At 37.9% G+C, this 25,569-nt stretch overlaps 2 long non-coding RNA genes across 2 annotated transcripts; both read right to left on the reverse strand.

The window, feature by feature from the left end:
- Positions 1 to 201: 201 nt before the first annotated feature.
- On the reverse strand, positions 202 to 4,333 carry LOC146761997 (uncharacterized). The gene is made up of 2 exons (XR_014942796.1): positions 4,153 to 4,333; positions 202 to 3,626 (listed from the first exon to the last, which is right to left on the reverse strand). It is a non-coding gene; the product is annotated as an uncharacterized LOC146761997 (long non-coding RNA).
- A 1,747-nt stretch (positions 4,334 to 6,080) lies between these two features.
- Positions 6,081 to 24,773, reverse strand: LOC107309555 (uncharacterized). Its single transcript, XR_001553228.3, has 5 exons — positions 24,713 to 24,773; positions 22,156 to 22,254; positions 21,187 to 21,284; positions 18,309 to 18,408; positions 6,081 to 6,226 (listed from the first exon to the last, which is right to left on the reverse strand). It is a non-coding gene; the product is annotated as an uncharacterized LOC107309555 (long non-coding RNA).
- Positions 24,774 to 25,569: the final 796 nt, after the last annotated feature.

The following is a 25,569-nucleotide window of genomic DNA, read 5'->3' on the forward strand; positions in this document are numbered from 1 at the left end:
ATTATTAAGGTATTTCATGAAATACCTGGCACTGTTATTACAGACATGCTGTGAAACCAGTCACTGTGTGAAATGACTAAAATTTCCATTCATTTGCAGTACAGATCCATTGTACACATCAGTCCCAATTTCCTGAAATGGTATGCAGCACTCTATGAGGATAGGGGTGAGCATAAAAGATGACAGACCATTACAAATATGTATAGTAGGAATAATTTTACTTCTCTTTTTCTACTTAGAAATTCAAAATAATCAGAAACTTGATATTTTACACATCTACTAATTATTTTCAATAATTCCCTGATACATAATTACAAAGTATGTTTTTTTAGTAGGTATCTTCTATATATGTCCTAAAATTACCTTTCATACAAAATAAGCAGTTTGATTACATATAAATACTTACAGCAAAAACTGGAGGATCCTTGGTGATCCTGGATGAACCTGACTTTCAAAGCACATAAAAGCACACAAAGCACTATTAAACTTTGGCATCCCTTCAAACCAGATGTTTGCCTGCACCTAGGCAGCAGCAATAACCAAGCAGTCATCGTGTCAATAGCCATGTGCTCAAAGTCCCATCCCGTATATAGAACAAGGTCATTTTGTATTTGCATTCTGCTCCATCTTGGTCTTTTTTCTTTCCCTTATTCTTTCACCGTGCAGAAGTTTTCATCCCCTTCTGAGGCACAGAACAATGCCTATGCATTGGCTATGTGCCATGTCAAAAGCACTGACAGAGACATGCCAATAATATTGGCCACAAAATAATTCAGAAGTGAATCCATTAACTATTTCTCTTTAATCCTTTTCTTTTCCTGACACCTCTCTACACCAAAGTTTTAAACGTTTCCCCTTTTTTTTCCCCTCTGAACAGAACCACAGTGTCAGACTGATTGGCTTCCTAGTGGCCATTGGTGAGTTTTAATTCAGTTGTTGAAAGAAAAAGGAATTCTTAGCAATTTACTCAGGATACTCCTCTCCTTCAAAAAGGATTGAATTTTTCCTGAATCTTTAGCCTTCATTTTATAGCGTAAGTCGAATGCAACATTTCAATATCTCTTCTGCTTTTAATTTGTGTGTTAAATTTAGTTGCATGTGAACTTCAAGCTCTTAATTTAACATTTACAAATCTGCATTTTCCAAATGTTTTTCAACTCTCCTTTTCACTGAAACTAAAGGTCAAATTTTAACTGATTTAATGAACAGTTTTTGTTGGTTTTTAAGGGAACTTAGAAGCCTCAAGAAAAAAAACAACACCTTTTCCTTACACGAGCAGAAATATCTACTTTGAAATGAACATTTTAATCCTTGCTACTTGGTAACTGATCATTTCCCCCAAAGCACTCCCAGTAGGTGAATGAGGTTTTGTGAACAGCTGCATTGCACAGGTTATAAAACGTTTATCTCCTCTGCATTAGCCATTGAGGTTGGATTTAAACCTGTGCTTAGAGACTTGATTTTTGTCTTTACACTTATCCTGAACTAAAAATTCAAAGGTTCTGGTGGGTGCTCTTTAATATTTGCTGTTTCTTTTCCTGTCAAGTGACTATCTGTGTTTCAACATACACTATAAAGCCTGAGTACAACGTTGCAGTATCTGCATGATAAATACCCTGTATTTGATCATTTCCATACTTCCATCAAGTAAACTCGTTCACATCAAGTAAACTGATTGACAACAGTAAAAGCTGTGTAGAAGCAAAATTTCTTAGTTCTTGAAACAGTATTCTCACCTAGTCAGTTTAACCATTCACATCGCTTGCTTTCCTGCCCTCTTTCTGTGGACACTCAGACAGTAGTAGAGTTTAAATCACAGAATCATTAATGCTAGAAAGACCAATAAGACAGTCGATTCCAACCATCAACACATAAACCCCTGCCTATAAATGCCTTAGACCATGTCTCTCAGTGTCACATCTACACGTTTCTTGAGCACCTCCAGGGATAATGACTCCACCACCTCCTTAGGCAGCCTGCTCCAACGCCTCACCACTCTTTCTGAGAAGAAAATTTCCAACTATCCACCTGAGCCTCCCCTGGTGCAACTTAAACCTATTCCCTCTCATCCTATTGCTGTTACGTGGGAGAAGAGGCCAACACTCACATCAACACAACTTCCTTTCACATGATCATAGAGAGTTATAAGGTATCCTCTGATCCTCCTCTTCTCCAGACTGAACAATCCCAGTTCCCTCAGCTGTTCTCCGTAAGGCTTGTGCTCCAGGCTCTTCACAGCTTTGTTGCTTTTATTTTAAATCAATATTCTCCTGACTTCTCTCATTGGTGGAATTGCCACCAGAAAATATTCATTTGTTATAGCAGTTTCAAGAAGAGCAGTTGTATAAAATCTAGCACCAACCAGCCAGCCCTTTAGGTTGGGTATTGGACCATAATACACCCTGAGACTCTTCTGTCCAACTAACTTGAACCTACTCTTCAAGGGTGAGGCACTCTGTTCTCTTGGACTACTTCAGTTTAAAAAAAAAAAAGGTTATCTTTGGTTATTTTACATTTCTTAACAGCTGGAATCCAGGTCCCTAAGTGAATTATATATGCCATAAAATGTGAACCATGAGGTGATTCAACTTGCCTCTCTTTCATGACAACTCCAAACCTAACAGTGTTGTCCGAACTCTTATCACAGCGCTAATTCCAAACATTTCAGTTGTGCATATAGAGACTCAGGACATCATTACAGTTCTCTTATTAAAACCTTCCAACTGTTTAATACCGAGTTCTTCATTTCAGAAGGTACAGTGGATCTCATTGCTTTTGTTAGTCTGAGCATGAACTCATGCTGAAAGCATGACTTAAGCTGACACCCCTAAACACCGCTGTTTTCATAATCTCTTAATTAATTTCCACAGTAGCAAGTGGATTAAAAATTACTGAGAGTGGCTACATGGTATCTCTTGAAATCTCCTCAAGATGAAGTAGAAGGCATTGAGAGCTGTAATTTCATTTCACAGATGCTTTCTCCAACGCTATCAGTCTCAGCAGGAAAACACTAACATTGGCAGCACTTTCCCACAAGGGCATTTCAGGAACCAGAGGAGGTTGAACAGGTTATCTTGATGATAGAAACTTGCTCCAGGCTTGAAGACAAACCTCTTCAAACTGCTCACAGTTTATGGATTATTTTCTTTGAGTTCTTTAGATTTTCTAAGTGCATGCCAGGGGAATACCCAACAAGTGTGATGGGAGCTCAGTCGCTCTTAGGGGTCTTCCAACCTGCAATGGGAGCAAGACCTACCCCCTGGGGCTGTGCAGCCAGAGGCAGATCACGTCCAAGGGATTCCTTCACTCAGATTTCTGGATGCAAACTTATGTTCATGAAGGTTCAAGGGGTGTAATTTTTATCGTGCACTGTGGTGGGCAAAGTGAGGAAATCCAAGGTCTTCCTTCCAATTTATCAAGGACTACTGTGTCTCTATAAAGTGGATACATGCTGTAATTCATCTGCTCACCAGTCAAAGAAAAAATAAAATGAAGCTGGGCATACACATTCAGGTAAGTTGCAGTTCCTTCTGGGTACCAAGGCACTGGGCAGAACAGCATGCTCTGGAGGTGCAACACATCCCACACATAGAGAGGTGCCAGAAACATCTGTGCTTGTTAAGGCTCTGTAAGGATCAGAAATACAAGGGAATCTTGAATTGACTCAGTGTCAGTTAAGAAGAGCTGGTCAGATATCTGCTACCAAAACATTTTAAATAGAATTGTCAGAATTAGTAATGGGAAAAAGATGAAGTTTATCTATTATCCTTTTCTCTGCCTTCATAAATAGTTTCATATTCAGCCATGAGTTCTACTTTGCTTTCCCTCCACCCCCCACCCCCCAGTTCTCTCCTCAATGCCACTGGGAGTTTGCAAGTGAGCAAACAACTGTGTGGTGCTCAGCCACCTGCCAGATTAAATCACAACCAAACACTTTAACAAGAGGATGCAAAAATTCGCCTACATACAAACCAATACTAAGAATACTTTTTGAAACCCCATTTTCCTCAAGAAAGGAAGCATCAGTGTGCTGAATCTGCAGGTAGAAGTTGGAGTGTCCAAAAAGCACAGGCAGGAATTCAATAGCCGTGCTCCCTTGCACACCTTTCAGCCCCACAGCTACTTTGCAGTAGTTGCCAAAACTAAACTTACCAGGTTTTCTTCCTCCTGCAGCCCGACGGAGAGGTTTGCAAGAGTGAACCGTCTGTGCCCCCATGTGGAAGCTTGCAAGAAGAACAGCACCCAGTCTTCGGAGCATTTCTGCGCTGAGCCTTCCCTTAAGAAAAGGCAGTGGCATGTGCTATACCAGCCACATTCTGCCTGGGGTGATTTCCTACAAATAATACATGGTCAGGAAGATGCTTAGAATTCTTCAGTCTGATTTGCCGGTGGATTAGTATAAAAACCCCACAGGAACAGATGTAGGTGGATTTACAAAAATATAACACAGATACTAAAATAAATAGATTATTTTGCACAGATTGCACTACTAATGCAGAACAGAAATGAGCATCTTGGCCCTGAGTACACTGCAAATCTTTTCAGCAGCCTATATCCTAAAGCTGTTATGGAACGTTCCTAGACAATATACAGGGTATTGCTAAAACATGATGGAGGAGAGAGAACTTGTCATGAGTACCACCCCAAAAATATGTGGTTGCCATATGTTTGTTTAAGCGAGCAGGAAGTTTTCTGCATCTATCACATTCACACACACAAAAGGAGGTACGTGGAAAAGAAATGAGTTTAGAACAGAGCTGTGTGCCTCTTAACATAACCATCATTGCTTTCTCATTTTATCCTCTATCCCACCCAAAACATAGGTCATTTTAATGCATTAAAAGAAAGCAAAGAAAATCTGAAGCTGATCATAAAGATTAATGTAATGATGTAAAACTTTGGGGGGAGAAAAAAAAAAATCACCAGTTTTGTTAAGAAGTGTTCCTTGTTCTGTATATTCACACACACACATATGCGCAGATGTGTATGTGTGAATATATAAATGATTATACATTTGCATCCACCGTTCTTTACACACAGGACAAAGGGAGACAATACAAGATGATCTTAGCTTCCTGTGGGAAGAACTGTTGTTCTAATGCCTGCTAACAGGAGTACTGGAGGGCATTCCCATGGAGACTGAGACTAAACACCATTGGGAACATTGTCTGTTAGAGGCGAAGTCTTCAGCACCCAACCTGGTCAATGATAATGACACTGTCCTGATGTTTTCCATCAGTTTTATCCAGACTCGGGTTAAACAAGGTTCTGTGAAATTCAATTTGATTATTCCTGAAATAACAGGCTCACTGTCTCCATATGAGTCATATATGTATTGCAAAGTTTTAGATGTGCATGAAAATCACTACATTGTAGCCACCATTATGTCTTACTTAATTTGGGTGACTTTTAAGTAATTCTGTTAACCTTCTTCTAAGTCTGACTTACTATGCAGTAGCCCATCTTTATCTGACTAACCTTTATGTGCTGACTGAGCTCTTTCTGTGCAGCATTTGAGAATATCTCATTAGCTACAGACAGACATAAAGATCATAATTAAAAATCAGCTGTAGGAGTCAACAGCTTTAAGCAGCTTGCATAGAAAATGGAGCATTTTGCAGGACTGTGATCCTGTAGTTTCTCCAGTATGAACACAAGTTGCCCTTGTCAGTGATCACCACAGGATGCTACTGCCATGTAGTAGCTGTAGCATTATGGGACCCTGCAGGCCTATGGAGCCTGATGCACTGAGCTAGAGGTCAGGAAGATCCAGACTTCATTTCTTGATCCACCAAAGGCTGTTACTGCTCTTACCTCCCACACTTCTTACCACCTAAAAAATCTCTGGGCTCGCACAGAAACAAGCAAATGAAGTTAAGCTTAGTGTCATGCCTCACTATGCTTATGAAACACATTGACAAGTGAGTCACCTATTTGGCATGAGAGCCATCAGTTGCTGCTATCATCCTTTCTGACTGCAGTGAAGGCCAAAGAGGTCCTTAGTCTCTGCATGCGGAAGTTGGCTAGTGCAGCTCGATGTAATGTGCACCAATGGGATGGGGAAGGATTTCTCACCTCTCCTGCCTTGTCCAGCAAAGTAGTTGAAGACAGAATATGCTCTCTCAAATATGAGGTTCCAGGAAGAAATGAAGATTGTCAGAAGCACCACATTAATGGCTCCATCATGCTGTCAATGAGCTGATGAGTCCAACAGAAGAAATAGTTGCTAAATAAGGAGAGAAGAAATAATATCTGCACATGCAGCAATAGACTAGGGAGTTCAGAAAGCTGCCCCTTTTCTTTTCAAGATAATTCTAGCAAGGATTAAATAAAGTAGAAGACATTTACAGCTATGTGAGCTGATTACATTGCTTTTTATTATTATTTAAACAACACGTCTACTAAAACAGACTCATTGAAAGTTAAACAAACTCACAAACAGCTTCATTTTGTTTCATAATCCAAGGCCTTTCTGGAGACATATGAGAAACACCAGAGAAAAGTTCTCTATCTCCATTAACGTTTTATGTCACAGTTACAATTTTATTCCAGAACTGCCTTGTTTCAGCCTCCGAGAGTAGTATTGCAGAGTCTTAGAGACTGCTATGCAGAGTAATTTAATTACTATCAGATGGTTAGATCATCAGTGTGGAAGCAGAGAGTCGTTACTGATGAACAGGCCAGCAAAATTAAACCACTCATTGGAAATTGTTCTCTAACTACTTTACAATAGCAGAGAAAACTGTATACCTATATTAAAACTTCCAAGTCATGCTTACTATCTTTCTTTAAAACAAATAATCATTAGAAACAACAGTGGGATTTTCAGAACTGCTTCATCAACTATGGTCCCTACACTCCATTTCCAGCAAGATCCCCAACTGCCAGGAAGCCTGTAATAATAAAGTCAGGTAGACATTTACTCCAGAAACATTGGAAAGTACTTACAGGAATCTCAGCGGAGAAAATATGTATTAAACTTAAGTTAGTTTTCCAGAAATTCTGAAACAGGGGTAAATTCTTCTCAAAAAATAATTCTGAAAGCCAAGATATACAAAAGTAGTTTCTAATAAAGTCCCTGGGGTTTCCTGTTATTCAGCTATAAAAGCATAAGCTTGAGGCAAGTGAAACTAGAGAGCTCAATGGTTACATGGGAACAATTGCCATAAGACAATTGAATGAAAGGACAGAGCTTATCGATCTTTCTAATCTTATTTTCTATGTTTCTGAGGAATCAAACACAAAGTTTCCATAATTGCAATCTCTCTCCCTGCAACTCAGCAGAAACTGCTGTGAAATACAAGAGATGAGAGCCTCCATTTGAAGGACTGAGGAATGACTGACTGCCTGTTGGCTAGTCTGGTGAGAGCAAGAGTTTATTGCTTAGTTCAAAATTGCCTCTAGGCAGCTTTACGTAATGACAGTATCATTTTGGGAACCAGGATGACTTACATTTGACAGCCAGGATCCCCTACCTCCCCACAGCAGCTTATGGCCTACTATCTTCACATCCCTTGGCACTGCCCACAATTACAAGCAGAAATTCTCTTGGCAATTAATTGCTCAAAAACTTCTCCCTTGATAATATAAACATACATTTCCTATAATCATGCAAGACACTTCCACATACAGAGCATCAAAGTTGATATGTTCTAAGACACCTTTCTTTTTCAAATGTGCTGAGAATTAAGCTTCAAAGATATCCCAAATCAAAAGTACCTAAAACTGTCATTTACTTTTGATGCCTGAGTTGCAATCTAGTTTCATGACTGCTTTCAGTGATTGAAAACAAGTGTTTCTATTCATCTGAAGTCATGGCATATATTCTGCCAATAGCTCCAATTACTTTTCTTCTTCTTTTCTCTTTTTTTTCCCCCACTTGAAATGAGTATTAAATGACAGGTTCCCATTTTTATTGTTAGACTAATTTAACCAAGCAGAAAAATCACAGTATAAACTTAAGATATTACTGACAATGCAGGGTTTTGAGAAAAAATAAATTAGATCAATGCACTGAATTACAGGAGAGCTGAATTAGTGTTCTTTCAAGATGCAGTGCAACTTTTCATATAAATGGACCAAAAGAAGAATAATTATGTTAAGACTCTCGAGTGAGTAGACAAAATCGTTCACAGGTTTTTAAACAGCATCACTCTTTTGAACAGGACATTTCGTAGTCCGACTCTGCTGAAATTAATGAGCCTACTTAGAGGCGGAGATTAAATGGGATCCACTTACTGTTTTCCAGTTAGCATCTGGGAACAAATGAAATCTACTTGGATGCTAATTCAAGGAATAATGTAATGGCTTGCCAGCTTTTCACATCTTAATAATGCACAGTAATAAAATCTGCTATGGTGATGGCGGCACTCATTGGATAGTTCTCTGAATAGCCAATTTTGTCTTGCATATTCTGGAATGCCAAACAGTGGTAACTAAAGCTGCTCAGAATAATCTCTTACAAAGTATGGGGAGGGCTTAAAAATGCTAAACAGCTTTTCAAGGACAGAATACGAATGTGCATGGTAAAATAAACACACTTCAATACAGCAATCTCCCTCCAGACCACAATGGTGCCGAAAAGGAGATAGTCTTTTCAAAGCAGTGAGATAAGAGGATCTTTCCCCACCCAGAAGCATCATGGGGCAGTTGGGGTCTGTCTTCACTGACAGCATAGAAAGTGGCACTGGGGTTCAACTGAGGCACAAACACTTGTGTTGGGCAGGAGTATCAGGTGGAGAAGGTGGGAAGGAAAAGACAGAAACAGAGACAGAGAGGGAAGGAAATAGTGATGCAGAGAGGCAGATGCTACTACTGAAGAGGAAATGCTGAAAGAGAAGGAAAGCTGATAGCATCCTGACAGAGATGAAGCTGGGTCAAGACAGGAGTAACTTTTAAAGACCATACAATTCTCTCCATATACAGTATTAAAAACTGCCGTGAGGCTATAAAGCTTCTCTTCTTTTCCTTTTACTATTCACTACTGCAGTTTGAATAACCTAAGAATGACAGATGAAAGGGTACTAAAAGACTTTACTTAATACTATTACCCTTTGCTACAATTTTCACAAATCATTACCCGTTTTTAAAAGAGAGTCAGCAGTTTTAAAATAACTTCAGTGATCTTTCATTACTGTTGCTAACCCACATCACACACACAGTATTTTTCTTTGCATTCTGAATATACAAATTAATGAGCAAATTGTAATGTAGAAATTGAAGTGACCCCTGAAAAATCCTTTGCCTCACTTTGTGAAGAGATGTCATAACATTTTTCTGGTTCTTGAGTGATCTGTCTCTTTGTGCATTCAGGCATCTCTTATTAAGGATTCTAACTTAAATTAGCTTTGTTTTGTATGTTTATTTGAGTAAATTGAATTTGTTCTCTTTCTCTTAAAGCACAAATAAGTAGATTAATAAAAAGAAGGTAGGGGTAGGACCAGAAATTGCACCAATCTCAAGAAGCTAAAATAAAAATAGCACCTAATGGGTGAGAACCACATCGTGCTGGTATCATGTCCCAAAGGATGCAGTAAAAGCTGCATTGATTAAATAAGTTAAAATAAGCTAAAATAAGCCTAGAAAACCAATTTGAAGAACAGTTACAACAGTGCTCAGGGAAGGGGGTAAGTTATTCCAGGTTGTAATTGTTACCATCATGTTAACATGCAGTTTTACTATTTGTTTACAGAACATTTTGTAATTTAAACAGTGTCTGCATTCTACAGGACCATACACACACCACTGCTTACGAGAATAGAAACAAGTTTGAAAGAGAAATAATAGCATTTTTAATAACTTCAATATTAGGAGATTCAAAGCAGCAATCCAATAGTCACATCACAGTACAGTAGAACACACTGTACTTCAATATTTACCTAACAGATTTCATTAGAAATAACAATAATTTGCATCTCTTTGGAGAGGCAATACTGGAAATACATGGAATGCTCTATAGAGCAGTCATTGTATTCTTCTCTGATGAACCTAAAGAAGTGAAATATGCAAGCTTGAGGAGCTTGATTAATTTATTTTTTCCTCTTGCCTTCACTGAGTTGTCTCCAGGTGGCCCTCATCTGTCTTGAAAGGAAATATGCAAAAGGGGACCTGCAGCTACCTTTGGTCTTTCTAATGCTACATAAAGATAACAGTAAAATCCCTAAAACCTGTGGAATAAGTCCCATTCCCCTTAGGAGCTTTGAAATGGTATACTTTTGCTCACCTACATAATAGACAAAGCTGAGACCTCCTGGAAAACAGACAACAAACTGAAGAACCGTGAAGGGAAGTCTGAAGATTTTTTTATGCAGGAATGCATATATACAACAAGCTACAGAACTCAGTCAGTGCTGCAGACATAAAATACAAATGAGAGCATATGAATTTATGACAAAACACAGCAGAATTAAGTACTCAAACGGCTTACGGAGGTGCATCAACATTTCCCACAAAGATGTGATGCAGTGCAGCAGAAAGCAACCAAGAGCACTAAAACAATCAGACTGCCAAGCATAGCTTCAAAGCTTTCTTTTGACCTTAAAAAAGAAAGCTGCACATGGCAAGACCTCTCAGGCTATGACCCTGTTCTACCTACTTTGCTTAGAGGGGAGGAATGTCATTTCTAGAGCACTCTATTCCAGCTAGCGGACCCAAATAAAACAAGAAACTAAATCTCAGTCCCAAGGAGAATCACAGAAAGATTCAGGTTGAAAGGGATCTTTAAGCTTATTCACTTCCCCTCTTCTGATGCAATCCAGGACACTGCTGGCCTTCTGGACTGCAAGGACACACTGCTGTGAATAGGCTTTAAACTTTAACTCTTTTGAATTGACAAAACTCTTCTCCTAAAATGAGAAAACTGAGTTAAGAAGGCAACATGCAACAAGATTTGGGCTTTGTGAAATAGTAAAGAATTTCACACATAAACCAACGCTGTGATGTCACGGTTTTAACGAAAATCTACCTGCGTCCGTGACAGGGGGGGCCGTGGACCCTGCGGGGGCCCTAGGCCGAAAGGAAACAGTGGCAATGATCTAAGGAGGCACAATTATTTACTAAATACTATATTGAAATACAGGATAACACAATATAATTGAAAATTGAGCTAACGAATCAAGCAAAATAAGAGAGAGAATGAGTCCCGAAACTGAGAGGCCTACTGTGAATCTAGGCAAAATGGTGAAGGCTCCCACGCACTCCCCTGAACGCCAGAACTCAAAAGATGTCAGTCTGTTCTGCGACCAAGTTAATATATAGTCCAGGTCCCGTGACCTATCGTGTTGTTCTCTGGGAGATGTAGTCTTTTCTATAAGTTGCAGATTCAGTAAAATTATTCATGCCTTATACGATGTTATGATGTGGAATACTGATAGTAAAATTACAAAATTATTAAACCATGACATGTGAAAATCTCAGTGCTTCTTCTAGCATATACCAATGGCAACTTCTAATCTTAAAATTAGTGATGCAGCTAATACAAGACACAAATTTTCTTCTATATTTAGATGTTTCGACATCAGAAGAATGATTACTGGACATTCTGCCAAATATATCAGCTTCTTCAAGGAAGAAGCCATAATCTGTTTTCCTCATTGCTGGTCTAGAGAAAACCACTCTGAAAAAAATCAGCTTTGTGACCTTAAGGCTGGTAGCTAACTACTGTCATTAGTTCTTCTATTATCTGTGGATTGATCTTGGGAGCAATCTTAATACAGAATCAGAATGATTTCATTTTTTATTTTTTTTAATTTTTTTGGGGGGGGGGAGGGGGGCGGGTTGGGTGTGGGGGTGGAATGGCATTAAACACACAAACAAACAAGACAAAAGCTTCCTTTTCCCTCTCTTCTGTATCTGGCTTCACAATATAATCTAGCATGGAGTTCAACCCAGATCAGAATATTTCACAGGAAAGTGTCCAATTGAAGGAAGGATTTGTTGGGAGAAGATCAATGCATTACTTACACTGTAGCTACCAATATCATGTGGTTTTTACAGAAGCCAGAAAGACTTCTGTTTGAAGAAAGTGGGAGAAAGGGATGGAATAATCATGACACAGAAAGACAGCAAGCCCCTGGATTTGAAATCATTTGATAAAAGATTAATGCAAGTGCTTCATTCTGAGGATTATCTGATGAGTATTTGATGTGACTAATGTTTTCAGTAGTAATATTTCAATATTACAGTCCTATGACTAGTCAGATTAATACTTGTTTGCATACTAGTTCCAAACCCCAATAAGAAGTTTTCATATTGGCTAAATAAATAAGGTAGGCACCACAGAAATAGGGATGCTATCCCCACCCACTGCAGTAAGAGTATTTTCTCCAGTACTACCTCTACTTTCCTTCCTGGTCTTACAGACAGACTTCTCCCGATCCCACCAATGTAGAAGCTATGAAGATCCCCAAGCACTACAGAAGATGGTCATAGATTGCCCTAATTCTGCATTTGCAGACCACTGCAGGAAGATATAGCTCACTCTGGTATCATTATGACTGCTCTAGGAGTGATAATAGTGCCACAGACTCAGCATGGTAATGGTCAGGTGAGTCAGTCAGCAACATAGGACAAGTTACAGAAGACTAGTTGTATCAACACACAGTTTTGTTAAAGTTGATCTAACACTCAGATTTGTGCTACATCTGTGTACTAAAGCAGACCTCTCCACTATCATAAAAACTTTAAAAGCTGTTTTACCATTTTCTTTAGAATATAAGTGTATGTGTTTTTAATTTAGATTGTTTTTGGATTTGCCTATCCTGCTTCTGACACTTGCTCTTCACATTTAACTTAAACACATTTGAAGGCTGGTTACATTTAAGCAAAAAAAGAAGTCAATCTGTTTAGAATTACAACTAACTTCCCTAGCATCCTTCCGGTTGACAGAATAACGTTAGAAACATTGCCTGATAAAGTAATTTATTAAATTCTGGTCCATTTGGCCTTCCTTTCAGATCTGCTAGGATGTACCAGAGACACACATCAGGGAGTTCAGGCTTCAAAAAGTAAAGAAGTATCTTTCCACGCTTAGGAAAGCCCAAATCATATAAAAAAGCTTCTGCTCTTCTGTCTGAACTCAGATACTTGACCATATGTTGAGTAATACCTACACAATGCAAGCTCAGTAACAAGCATTTTCCGGGAATTCTACTCTGTATCTAGAAAGCTTGCATACTGACCAAAGATAATAATTACAGCTGATCAGTACTACCCATTACCCTCACTGTGCTCGTTTCTTTTCATCTATTAGAACTTTTTCATGGAAAATACTGAGTACATATCCTTTACATAGAGGAACATTAAAGCAAATGTTTAGCTGTTCTGTCACTACCTGCCATGAGGCTGTAGGCCCAAGAGCATAATGCCACACAGAAAGCAGTCTGAACCTCCATTATTTATTCAATGCCAACATTATAAAAACAAATCATTCAGAACACCAATGAAAACAAGACAAAATTTTTAACATTTTCTTGTCAATTCAATCCTTTCCAAATAAGTAAATGCTAACAAATTATTTGGCTTTATACTGCTTTGACAGATAACTACGAGAGGTTCTGGTCAACTCCCTATCAGATTAATTCCTAAGCTGCGCTCAATGAACTCATGTCTCCCAGCTAGGCACTCAAAGCGATTAATATTCTAGTCTGATTTGCTACCTATAGTTGCATTTCTAAGGATGTTTCCAGAAAAAAAAAAAAAAGTTAACAACATTTTCTTTCTTCAAGAAATACATGCTACCAGCAGGAGTCTTCTCAATGGTGATAGTATGACTGATATTAACTAGAAAATTCCTGCTTCTATTAAACAAGAAATGAGAAAGTAAGAACAAAGAAAAATGAGTATTTGGGAGCAGAGATTAGAATGATATTTAATTGATCCATATTTACCTTTTACTAAAACACAAGCTCAAGCTTAAAGTTCTCTTGAATATGGATCCCAGCAAAGGTACAAAGCAAGTTCAATGAACCTGTTGATCAGACTCCCAAAGCCTGCTGTTCCCTGCTGAGTATCAACACATTTAGAGCAGTGGTGTATGGGAAATTGGTAATCACAGCCTGAACCTCTGATTAATCAGCTGAGGCAAGTGTCAGGTCAAGCTGTGGGAGCACAGGTGAGAGTAATTTAGCTGTGCTTCCAAAAGGGGTAAAGCTTGACTCCACCTCCTCTAGACCTCATTTAAGGGCTGACCACCACTAAGGCAGCGTCTCTTCGAGATTGCTCCCTGGTGGAGATAGCCTCAGCATTTCCCAGCAAAGGCATCCATATTGGTGATTTTTTCCTTATAAATAACCTTTTGAATATCTGCTACCATCTTTGTATCATTCCACCTTACAAGTGGCTAGAGCAATGAAAAACATCAACTGTATATTACACAGAGATAAATTCATTGATAGAAAATTATAGGTTATACTGGTCTGAGTTGTGCAGAATATGCCAACCATAGCTTTATGAAAGTATGAAGCTGTTATGAAATAATACTTTTTCTTTAAGAATCATTACTGTTGTAATTGAAACAGCACAAAATTCATAAGGAATCCAGCCACCCTAGATTGCCAGTGATGTACATCCACTTTACTTTTGCTTTTAAAATAATAACACGATTTCCCATTTAATGATTAATACAAGTCTACTTCATTTGCTAGTACAGTACTGTTAGATTTTAGGGTTTTAGAACTTGGCCTTATTCCTTGCTTGAAGGACTTCTTGTTTCTTCTACTTATCGAACTTGTTTTCATGAAATATAAATCAAAAAATGGGAAATTTCAAAGTAGTTTGATCTTACTATATATCACAATACAACATGATTGCTTGTCTCTTCAGTGTAGAAAAAGGAAGACTAGATCAGAACTACATTTTTTTTTCTAAATGTACTTTGTCACAACAGTTGTCATTGTGATTAAGTACAAAAAAGCAAGCATGCACATTTTACATCTTACATTTACCATGTCAGCCTCTTTGTAAGCATACACTACTTCATATCTGACATGTATTTATCTAATTTGAAAAGTGTGGCTATTGTATTCTAAATAAAATACAAATTCCATACAGAAAAAGGAAAACCAGCAACACCTTCTCAAGGAAAGGGACATGTTTTAAACTTCAGAGGGTGGAAGTGTTTAGAAAACAAGGCCGTACGACTAGAAATGTGTACTACTGTTGACATAAAGCTGAGAAAATTAGAAGCTGAAAGAACTCAGCATCAGTCACATGAACTTATACAGGTAGCACAAAGCAATAACAACACAGGTTTTAAAGAGCATTAACTGACCAACTTTACATGCCTGTCACAGACAGCATATCACAGTCAGTATCAGTTTAGAGTTCAAAATCCCAACTGCTAATTAATCAAAACAAGGGAAGGCATGTTTCCTGTGTGGCCTCCAAGGATCTGCATGAGAAACTGCTTGCTGCATTTTGAAAGCTACTTCATTTTGAGTACTGGAAGAATTATTCACATAGAAAATACTGAAAAGTAAATAACATGCTCTAAATTTATACCTTTCTGCTGCGTATTGACTTCTCCCTTAAAAAACCCTCAGACAAACTCAACTTTACAAATTGTACTAAGATGCCTTATAGCAGCACAAGGGAGGATATAATTTTTACTAGTTAGACTTTACCTGTTGGGCTTTCATGTGGCAAGCAAGCTTTGCTATGAAAAGAACAGCAGTTTTTTGTTGTGGTTTTTTTTTTTTTCCCCAGAATTTCTCTGAAATCTAGAACCAGGCTCAAAAGCATAAACTTTTTAGGTATTTCCTAATAAGATATCCATCTTACACTCTTTTTGAGTATTTTGTGTTTTTGAAATTGGTCTCAAGGAGGTTCCCAGGAGCACATCTCTCTTCACTTGCTTGACAAGAGCAGAGGAGGAAAGCTCCTCAACTATGATGGAAACAACACTAGAGGTACTTAAGCTTTACAGCAGAAGATGAGGCCAATTATACAAACTAGTAGAAATCTTGAAAGAATACTGAAGAACTGATTCTTCTCTGCCTTGATGCTAGGCTGAACATTAAGCTTTGCTTCTCACATGTTTGCAATGCCAGAAAGGGACTGAAGGCTCCATCAGCTGTGGTGCCAACCGTAGCACCGACTATATTTGATGTAACCATGAAAGTGGTACAAGATTATACACGTGAGCATAAAAGATCTTCAAAGAATTCAGCTTTCAAGCATCTCTAGCAAAACTTCTATAATTAAGTAATTTTTTCTCTTCCTATTTCTGCTATTCTTATTTCACTTCAGAGTAGACTGGAAAAAAAAAAGAGCTGTCTTCCAAAACGGAATCAGAATGAAAACACATGGCAGTTTATCTACAGGACTGCCAAAGTAGCACCCATAGGACACACAACTCAAGTATTATCCACCAGAAAACTTCCATTATTATTATTATTTTTACCAGAATCTAATAAAAAACCCATAAGTTGATGTAGATCCTATTTCCTGCTGTGGTGGTAACGTAACAAAAAAGCTTATTCTGAGCTTTCTTGGCTCTTCCTCCAAACACATAAGGAAGTGTTTCAGTAATGGAGAAAACAATTTAACAATAACAACAGAAATCCTCATTTCATATCTACCCAGAGTGAAATATTTAAGCATCAAGTAACATCATAATTATGAAGCCATTTTTTGAAATAGTTTAGCTGTAAGCCAGAGTCAAAATACTTTAAAAACAAAACAAAAGAAAAACCACACACTAAACTATTAAAGTGAAGCATTTCATATTTTCTTCAATTTGGAGAAAAATGGCTAAAACACAGGCCAGAATTTGACATGAATTAGCAGGTAATACGCACTGCCTTCAAAAATAGATTTTCAGCTATTTTATTATTTCCTGGGGGAGTGTATGTATATGCACATACATCCTGCTTTGCCTTTTAGAATCATTATCAATGACAATTTGATGTGAGTTAACACTGCCAGACTTCAGATAGTACTGCCAAAGTCAACTCAACATTAACATTAAAAATAAGTGAAAGCAACAACCTCTCTTTTGATTTTCAGTATTCATGTCTCCAAATCAGATAGAATATTTTTTTTTATCTACATTTGATAAAAAGCAAAAAGAACAAGGAATAGAACTGTTATTCTTCTGATTTCTCTTTAAATATACCAGAGATCAAGTATCAGATTCTACCTCTAGGTACCTACTTCTAGGCCTTGCAAACAGTACAGCAGATGTCTAAAGTAACAGCCATTCAAACAAACTGAAAATGACAGTGTATGCTTGGACAGAAGTTCAGATGAGAGATTCCAGCCACAGCCATCCAAGAGGCCATTTCCCCATCATCTGCTCCAGGGTATCCAGATCCATTTGCTTGGGCTGAGGTGGCTGGGGAAGCAGGGACAAGTCTTGCACTCCCATCTGCACAACATAGAGGAGGCCTGTGATATGAGCAATGGCTTCTCACCCCACCCCAAATCCTTGGGCTTCTTCCATCTCTCAAAACCAATGTGTTGCAGGTAAGAGAAGCTAGAAAACTAACAGAACCCTAGAAAGGCTGGAGCAAGAAAAGAGAAATCCCTTCTCTCACATGTTTTATTCCTCTTCACATTTCCTGAAACGGTTAAGTAGTCTATTGCTCTTTGCACAGAATATCATCAATCTGAATATCATGTTCTCAATCACAGGCCAGAATGAGGACACAATACTCAGATCTCCTGCCATACACAAATTCTTTGAGAGGTCTCACATTGCCTATTGGCTGCCTGTTCGATCTACCAGCTGACCTCAGAGCAGAGGGTTTCCTCTTTGCTGTTCAGCCCATTCTCTACCTCATATTTTTGATAATACTACAAAACTGATCTCCAGACATAGGGAATAAACAAATTGGAAGAACTGTGGAGGAGGACTACTCTGTACCCTCCTCCTCCACAAAATACATCATGCCTGCTATTTACATCTTTCTCACAGTATACTAGGGGGTTTTTTTTGTTTGTTTTTTAAAAACTGAGGTTGCTTCCCTGATAATTAGTTTGGAGAAACATTTCATTCTAGTACCACCAAACCTGGAAACATTTCTGATGTATATATTATATATAGACTGATGTAATTATTTTACCACATTTTCAGGTATATTTCAGTGGTTATCATTTAGGTGTTAAAATAAGCCACATTTTTGAAAATATATAATCTGAATTACCTGACATCAACACAGTTCCATCGCTGTTTGCATTGGGATTAAGATTAAAGTTCAAGTTACCGCTTATTTGTACAAGCTCTTTTGCGCTCTCCAAAGGCACACCCTCCTCAAGACTTTATAGGCTGACACAGCCTACAAACAGGATCATTACTTCGCTCTACTTACCAGAAGATAAGCATCTTCTTCAAATCCCATCCATGCAACATTTTCATTCACTTCCTCCAGAATAATTCATTCCATGTTAGGGAGCAGAGGAGCTATTTCACTTGTAAGTATAAACATACAAACATTTTGAGAAAGGAACAGCTTATGTTAAAAATATTCCCTGACACAAGAGAAAATTAAATGGAGATTTTAAAGACCACGGAGCACTAGCATTTGCCTTTCAGTAGCAAGGCAAAGGTGCCACATTTCTAATAGCTAAAAATACAAAGTGTTTACTGTCCAGTCAGTGATGAATGCATTGCTTCTAAAATCTGTGGTTCATGTTCTGATTTTTGTTACTAGACTTACTTGATCTGTGCACGAGTGATCTCTATACCACAGGACCATGAGCATTCCACAGTTTCATCATACCTGAAGTTATACATGCTGTAAGATAACACTGGACTGTAGCACAGTCTTTGTTCTGCATCACTGCATTCAAGACATTCTGAATGGATTCCTCTTATACTGCATAGCTATCATACCCCTAAAGCATCACTTGGTGATTTAAGGAAAAAATTGCAATCCTGACAAATTATGTGAAGCTAGGACATTTAACAGCTACCTGATGCCTCTTACAGAGAGAATTATGAATTCTTTAACCTAAACTGATTTGTGAGACAGGCGGGACCAATAGAGCCCATTTCAGACCTGTGCAATGCTGTACAGTAAAAGCCCACTTCACCATAGATTTCTATATACGCTGGCTCAGTGACATCGAGTCACATAGGTACATGACTGAGAAAGGTTTACAGGCAGTTTTCTGTCTCTGTTAATGGAGTGAACAATACACCACACTGAATTAAGTTTACAGGACTTGGGCTCTAGTATTAAGCAAAAGTGCATAACTATAACTTACAAGCACTTTTGTCATAGATCTGTTTTCAGGTAAAAATCTGTATTTTTCTCACCTGATAGAGCAGCGTCAGCCATGTAAAGATGATGAACATTGTATGCAAGCTATCAATAGATGCAAAGTTTTTACATGTTGGGTAACTCACTTTTGCCCAAAGTCAATTATTATCACCTCACCAGGCTTGGTTAATATATTGGACCTTGACCTGAACTGTAAACCAGACCAGAATAATCCCAACCTTTAGGCAACAAGAAGCAATATCATTCTTTTCTTGGAGAACAGAAATCAGATGCTGATTTTTTTAATGCAAGAAAGAACTCTGACACTGCAGGCAGAATTCTGGGTGATTGTACTCTCCCCACCTGTTCTGAGCTCCATGGCCAAGTTTGATCACAGTGCAAAAATATAGGCTAATAAGCAATGAAATGTTTGCATGTCAGACTGTCTAAATGGTCCTCAAATTAATTATAAAGAACAGCTTTGCTATCTCTGATGCAGCCAAATACATTAAAAATTTAATCACAAACATCAGGAATGAAAAATGGGGGCTCACATACCATAAGACGCTACTCACATTTCTCCCCTGCAAATTATAGCAGAGCTTATCAAAGCTTATCAAAGGAGGCTGACAGATATTTTTAGTCCTTAGCAACAAAAACTACAAGCAAAGTACAAAGTAGTCTTTCTCCAAACATTAACTATGTATGTCTGACACTAGGGAATTTTTGCAGACAAGGTAACTTGGCTAGAGAAAAAAAGACTAAGTCACTGTCTTAAAGAAGATAGAATTATCAGTGATATACTGCTCACTTTTTTTCCCACCTATCCAAATTGGAGAAGCTTCTCTGTGCTAATTTATTCTTACACATACTAAGGATAAAAAGGGATTTTCTGATTAGGAAATAGGAGTAGGACTATTATTGAAGCCAAAAAAGTACTAGCTACTTCAGTGAAAATACAGCTTTATTCCAATATCTCAAAGAGTATCTCCTCAAAAGTAAAAAAATAAAAAAATTAAAAAAATAAAAAATCACTGCCTTCCGCTCCAGTACCTTACAAACCACCACTAAGTTACGTGTCTGAGAAGACACGAGATAATTACAGGTGGGACAGAACATCCAAAGCTAAGCCTGCAGCCATCAAAAGTTTCCATTAGTAACTGCAGAAGTGCTTCTCCTTAACCTCATGATTTCTTAAAGACTTCAATGTAACACTTCCTTTTATTTATGCATTTTAACAGAACTATTTCTTTTTCTTCAAGTAGAACATCTCTGCTAATTCTCTCAAGAATGCTCTTGCTCCATACTTAGCTTTCCCCCACTTCTCAATAACTGTATTTCAGCCCTTAAACCTACCAAGTTCTCGAGCCCTTTGGCAAAAAATTACCTTTATTTGTGACCACTCCATGTAGTTAAAAAAGAAATAAAAAAAGAAAAGAAAAAGAAATTAGGTCAAATATCTTCAAAACTTATATTGGAATTTTTTTTTTCTACATCACATAAGCATTTCCTGAACATTCATTTTGGCTGATGTTGAGAAACATCTTTACAGCTAGAACTTGAGACAGCCTTGAATTTCTTGAAAAAACCAACTGACACATTCTTCACTTTCCTTCAATGACCATACCAAAATCGCAAAACAGAACTGCGCTACTACATCTCTTCCATTGAAATGCAACCATAGGTACAAAGCCTTTTCGAAACATTAGGAATATTACTGAAAATAACAAGATACATAATATGCAACATCAGATTCTTCACGCAACTAGAATTCAGACACAGATGGAGTAGTGTTTCGACTATCTGTGAAATCACACAACAGAGATGTGCACATTTTTTGCTTCATTACTTGTCTGCACTCCACATTTTAAGGCTTACTTAGAATCAAGAAGTATTTGTTCCAGGGTCTCTGGTCAGACAGACCAGGCTGAACCCTTCCAAGCCTTCTGGAAGCTAGTGGATGCAGTGGAAGTCAATGACTTACATTCCATTTTAAGCTCTGATTATGTAGCTCAAAATCTCTGTCAGCTCAAGGAAGAAGTTCTCTGTGGAAGTCTTTGTCATTCTTCTCCGGAAACAAATCTACACAGAAGTGAGAAAAACATGCGAACCTGTGAGACAGAAGTATGCAGGAAGAGTTCAGCTTTAACAGCGCTCAGCAAGGCTAGTTAATGACTGTTCCAGCAACAGCATCTTGCAGAGTTTCTTCTTGTACATTCATTTCAGAGACAGTCAAATAGGAATGGGGATATAACAAAACAATAAGAAAAAACAAAGGTAGAGCCTTCAAACATGGCTGTTTTTGCAACACATACAGGTAGGCTACACTTCTTGCTTCTGGCATAAGTAGTGCCACAGAGTACAACCCTGGCCCATGAGCAAGGGTCAAATTGCTCAGTGGCCATCTTCCAGCAGGTAAAACTAACAGGGGTGAAAAAGCAAGCAGTAGCTCTCTGTTGGTCCTCCTCCATAGCCAAAGAGAGACCCAGACAATTTGCAAAAAGCAACAGTGCACAGAGGCTGGCAAAAGAGGTTTTGATGTTTGATGTCCTTCACCCTTCACCTGTGATCAAATGTGAAGCCAGTCACTAAAGAATCTGCCTGAGTAGCTTCACAGTGTGAAGATCTTCCTCAGAGTAAAGACAAAGAATGGAAATTCTCAGTAACATTCAAGAAATGATGTAATGATAACAAATCAAGATATAACTTAAATTAACCTTACCCAACACAGATATTTGAAAAACTCAAGAAGCTCTCCTTGCAAGCTCCTCTTTTCCCTTCTCCTCACAATCTTGATAGAGACTGCAAACATTTTCTTCGTGTCTCTAAGTTTAGAAAGAATTACTTCATATACAGAAATACCACCAGGAGAGAGGGAGGATAAGAAAAAAAAAACAACACTAAACAACATGGTTACTTGTTGAATTTCAGTACCTTAAGGTTAGCTCTTTACCTGACCCAACTGAAGACAGGATCCATTGCTTGATGATACTTTTTGGTCTCATAAAGCACTGACGCTGAAAAGAGCATCAGCTATATTTGATGACTCATTCTGAAAAGCAAACAAAACATCTCCCTAAAATGAGACATACAGATGTTTGTTTTACCAGCTTATAGACAAGCTGCCATATGCTTTTAGCATCTGATAGCCAATTAACTGTTCTATTTGCTGTGAAAACTTAGAAACACTAATTGGAAAACACAGCCTTTAGAGAGTGAAGCCCACAAAAGAGTTTTCAGCACAGAACATAACAGTATCTTCCCTCACAAATCAGAGCCCACACTGCTAGGTTTTCTATACAACTGCTAGCACTAAGGTTCAAGCACCCAAAGTGTCCCAGACAATTCATACACAGAGCTTTTCAGAATAACCAGGAAAAATGATTCAGTAAGTTCTCCCCCCACAGCCCCATCCTATGGACTTCAGTAACACATTCCCCTAGAAAAAAAAAAAAAAAAAACCAAAAAAAAAAAACCACTAACTCCTTTCTAGACAAAGGTAACTATTTTATTTTTTTTTTCCCTAAAAGGAAAAAGGTTGTGACCAGCTCAGAGCAGAAAATTGGTGGCATCTTTCCTTTATTTGGTATTTCAGTGAGCAGTCGGCAGAAGACCCATTTTCAAAGCTTATCTTTGCCTTACAGCTAAGCAAGGGATGAATCATTTGGGAAGGGAAGTAAGAAAAGAAAGATCATGCTCTTCAAAATGTCAAATCAAGGACTGGTCTTCAAAGGGCAGTGAACCAGTGTACTGCTCTTGCAGCTATAACTGCCTGGGCATTTGTTATTAAAACTTATCTTAGCACTCTTCTTTGCCACATCCACTTCATGCCATATCTGACAGGCATTCTTAAGTGAGAAAACAGATACTACAGATACTGTTATTGACAGCTTAGATGTCTATGAGAATAACATAATAGTTGTTGCTTTACATGTGTATTTGGCAGCAAGCTTAATCCAGAGATAACAGCCTTTATAGCAGAGGCCTTAAACTTGCCAGCTTAATTTAGAACTATGCCATTTGTTTTTGTCATGTTAATGAGATATTCATCAGATTGGGTAAAACTGGGTAAAATCTGATAGGGAGCTATAGGCTCCCTATCGCTGTCAGACTTGTTTCAAGGTACATGTACACGTACTGTGCACCCAACACAGTGACTCTGCTGAAACAGGCTGAGGAGAGGATGAAGAAGGCATGCCAATCTTTCAACAGCAGAGACTTCAATCAGCTTTAGCCAAATGCTAACTTGTACTCTCATTGCAGCAGGGAAGAACATAGATACAGTTTTCAAGATTAAATAACTTCACCTCAGTTCCCTATTATTTTCAACAGTATTTTTCATTCTCTGGACTCTCTACTTAATAACTTAGGTAAGATAAAGTCTTTGAATACTCGGAACTAATCAGGAATAATAAGTTATCACTTTACTTTCAAAATGATTAAACTGTTTTCCTATTGATAATCTGAAAAAAATTAAATGGTATTTCTTGTGCTATAAATTACACGATGTAAATCAAAGGAAATTGCTCCACAGACTGGCTACTGCATGTGCCAGCTTTCATAAAATATTCTCTTCATGGCATACCCTGGTGTCAAAGCACAGAGTCTGGTTTCTTCCCTTTGTACAGCAGAGGGCTTGGTTTATGAGCAGGGTTCCTAGGCTGCACAGCGATGGAGATCACACCATAATTTACTCATAAGTCATGACCTTTGTAAAAACACTGATGCTTTGACTTGGAAACATTGACCTCTCACCTGCACTGCTAAAAAAAAAAATCTGGAAGGGCAATATTTTACATAATTTAACCTTAATTCAACTTATTTTCATAATTTAATAAGTCATGCTCTTAAAAGCAGTGGACCTTTCACAAATCAAAGCACCTGAGACACAAAGTTAGGCTTAATCCACATACTCCAAAGGAGGGAAGAGCTTTGCTCCATGTATTATCAATCAGTACGCTAATTTTACAAATTTAATCCAGTGTAACTACAGCATTCTTGTGGGAGTTACTATTGAATCTGCAGGGGAGCCACCAACAGGAACACTGGAGATCTTCTCTTTTTAGTGATTTAGTTAGGGCATTTCTTACATTGATTCCAATCAGAATATTACATTGTTTAATAAAGTTGAGGCATTTTCCAGAGAAATTCAGTTATTTTAATTTTTTTTTAAGAGACTTTTTGGCCTCAAACTGAAAATCAAGTCTTGAAAGCAAAGCAGATGCAGAGTTTTAGGAAGAGATTAAATACATAATTGAACTTATGATCTAAACAAAAAAAAAAAACAACTCTGTGAACACAAGGGCAGTATTTGAATTCCCAGAGAGTAGTTTCAAACAATGATCTAGTAGATAGAACTTTCAGAAGCACATTCTACTGAAGACATTTTAATGAATTTCTGCAATAAGGAGAAGTACACTTGTTACCATTTGGTTGGTTTCTTGTTTGCTTGTAATAGAATTTGTCTGTTTCTGACCACAGTAAAGAAATATATCAAAAATATCACACACCTGTACTTTATTACCAGCTTATTCCTGCTACTTCATCTCTACATCCTTTCACTGGATCAGAATGCAAATTAAAAAAACTAAGTTCAGAAGAGTTGTGAGGATTCTATTAACTTAAATGGAGGGAATCGCTTTTACTCAAACAAAATAGATGATGCAAAAAATAACCCACTACCTGCAGACAGTTTAAGTCATTTTAAAAAGTAATAAGCCTCATTACTTTCCTACTTGACCTCAAGTGCTATAAATGGTGGTCATTACTTTTTAAAAGGTGTTAAATACTAAGTAGGTTCTAGAAATATTATGGCATTTTTAAGCTTTCTCATGTTATTTATATTTGCCTTGCTATTCAAACCCGTGCTTCTCTGGGTAACAGTGCAGAACAGGAAAATATAGGAGTTGTGTTTACAGTTATAAATGAGGGGCAAGGAGGGAATGTTAGCTGCAGGCCTGTGTATACCTGTAGATCCGTTATGTGCAGAATTACACTTTTCCAGACTAATAGGAACTCTGAGTTACTGCTGGGAGCAAAATGGACTGGGTCTGTTATTTTTTCTTTTTCACTCTGGTTGAACCCAGCCAGTTTTTACAGGCTGATAGCATTCAGGAGATTTTAGGATCTGGCCCTGCAAAGAGAAATATCAATGAAAGTCACAATAAATCTGTTCCATCAGCACAGCTCCCTAGGTCTCAAGCATGATCAGTTGGATTAACCACCTCAGTTAGCACTGCATCACTTTTCTTCTTTGATTACCCAAAAGCAATCCTTAGAGCTGACTTAAGTGCCAAATATTTAATGTGCAAGAAAAAAAATTATGCCTCTGCTGGCATAACCCCCCAAAACCAAACGATATGTGGAA

Source organism: Coturnix japonica, chromosome 2 (assembly GCF_054131305.1).
Source record: "Coturnix japonica strain WE chromosome 2, WE-NBRP24, whole genome shotgun sequence".
NCBI classification, from domain to species: Eukaryota; Metazoa; Chordata; class Aves; order Galliformes; family Phasianidae; genus Coturnix; species Coturnix japonica.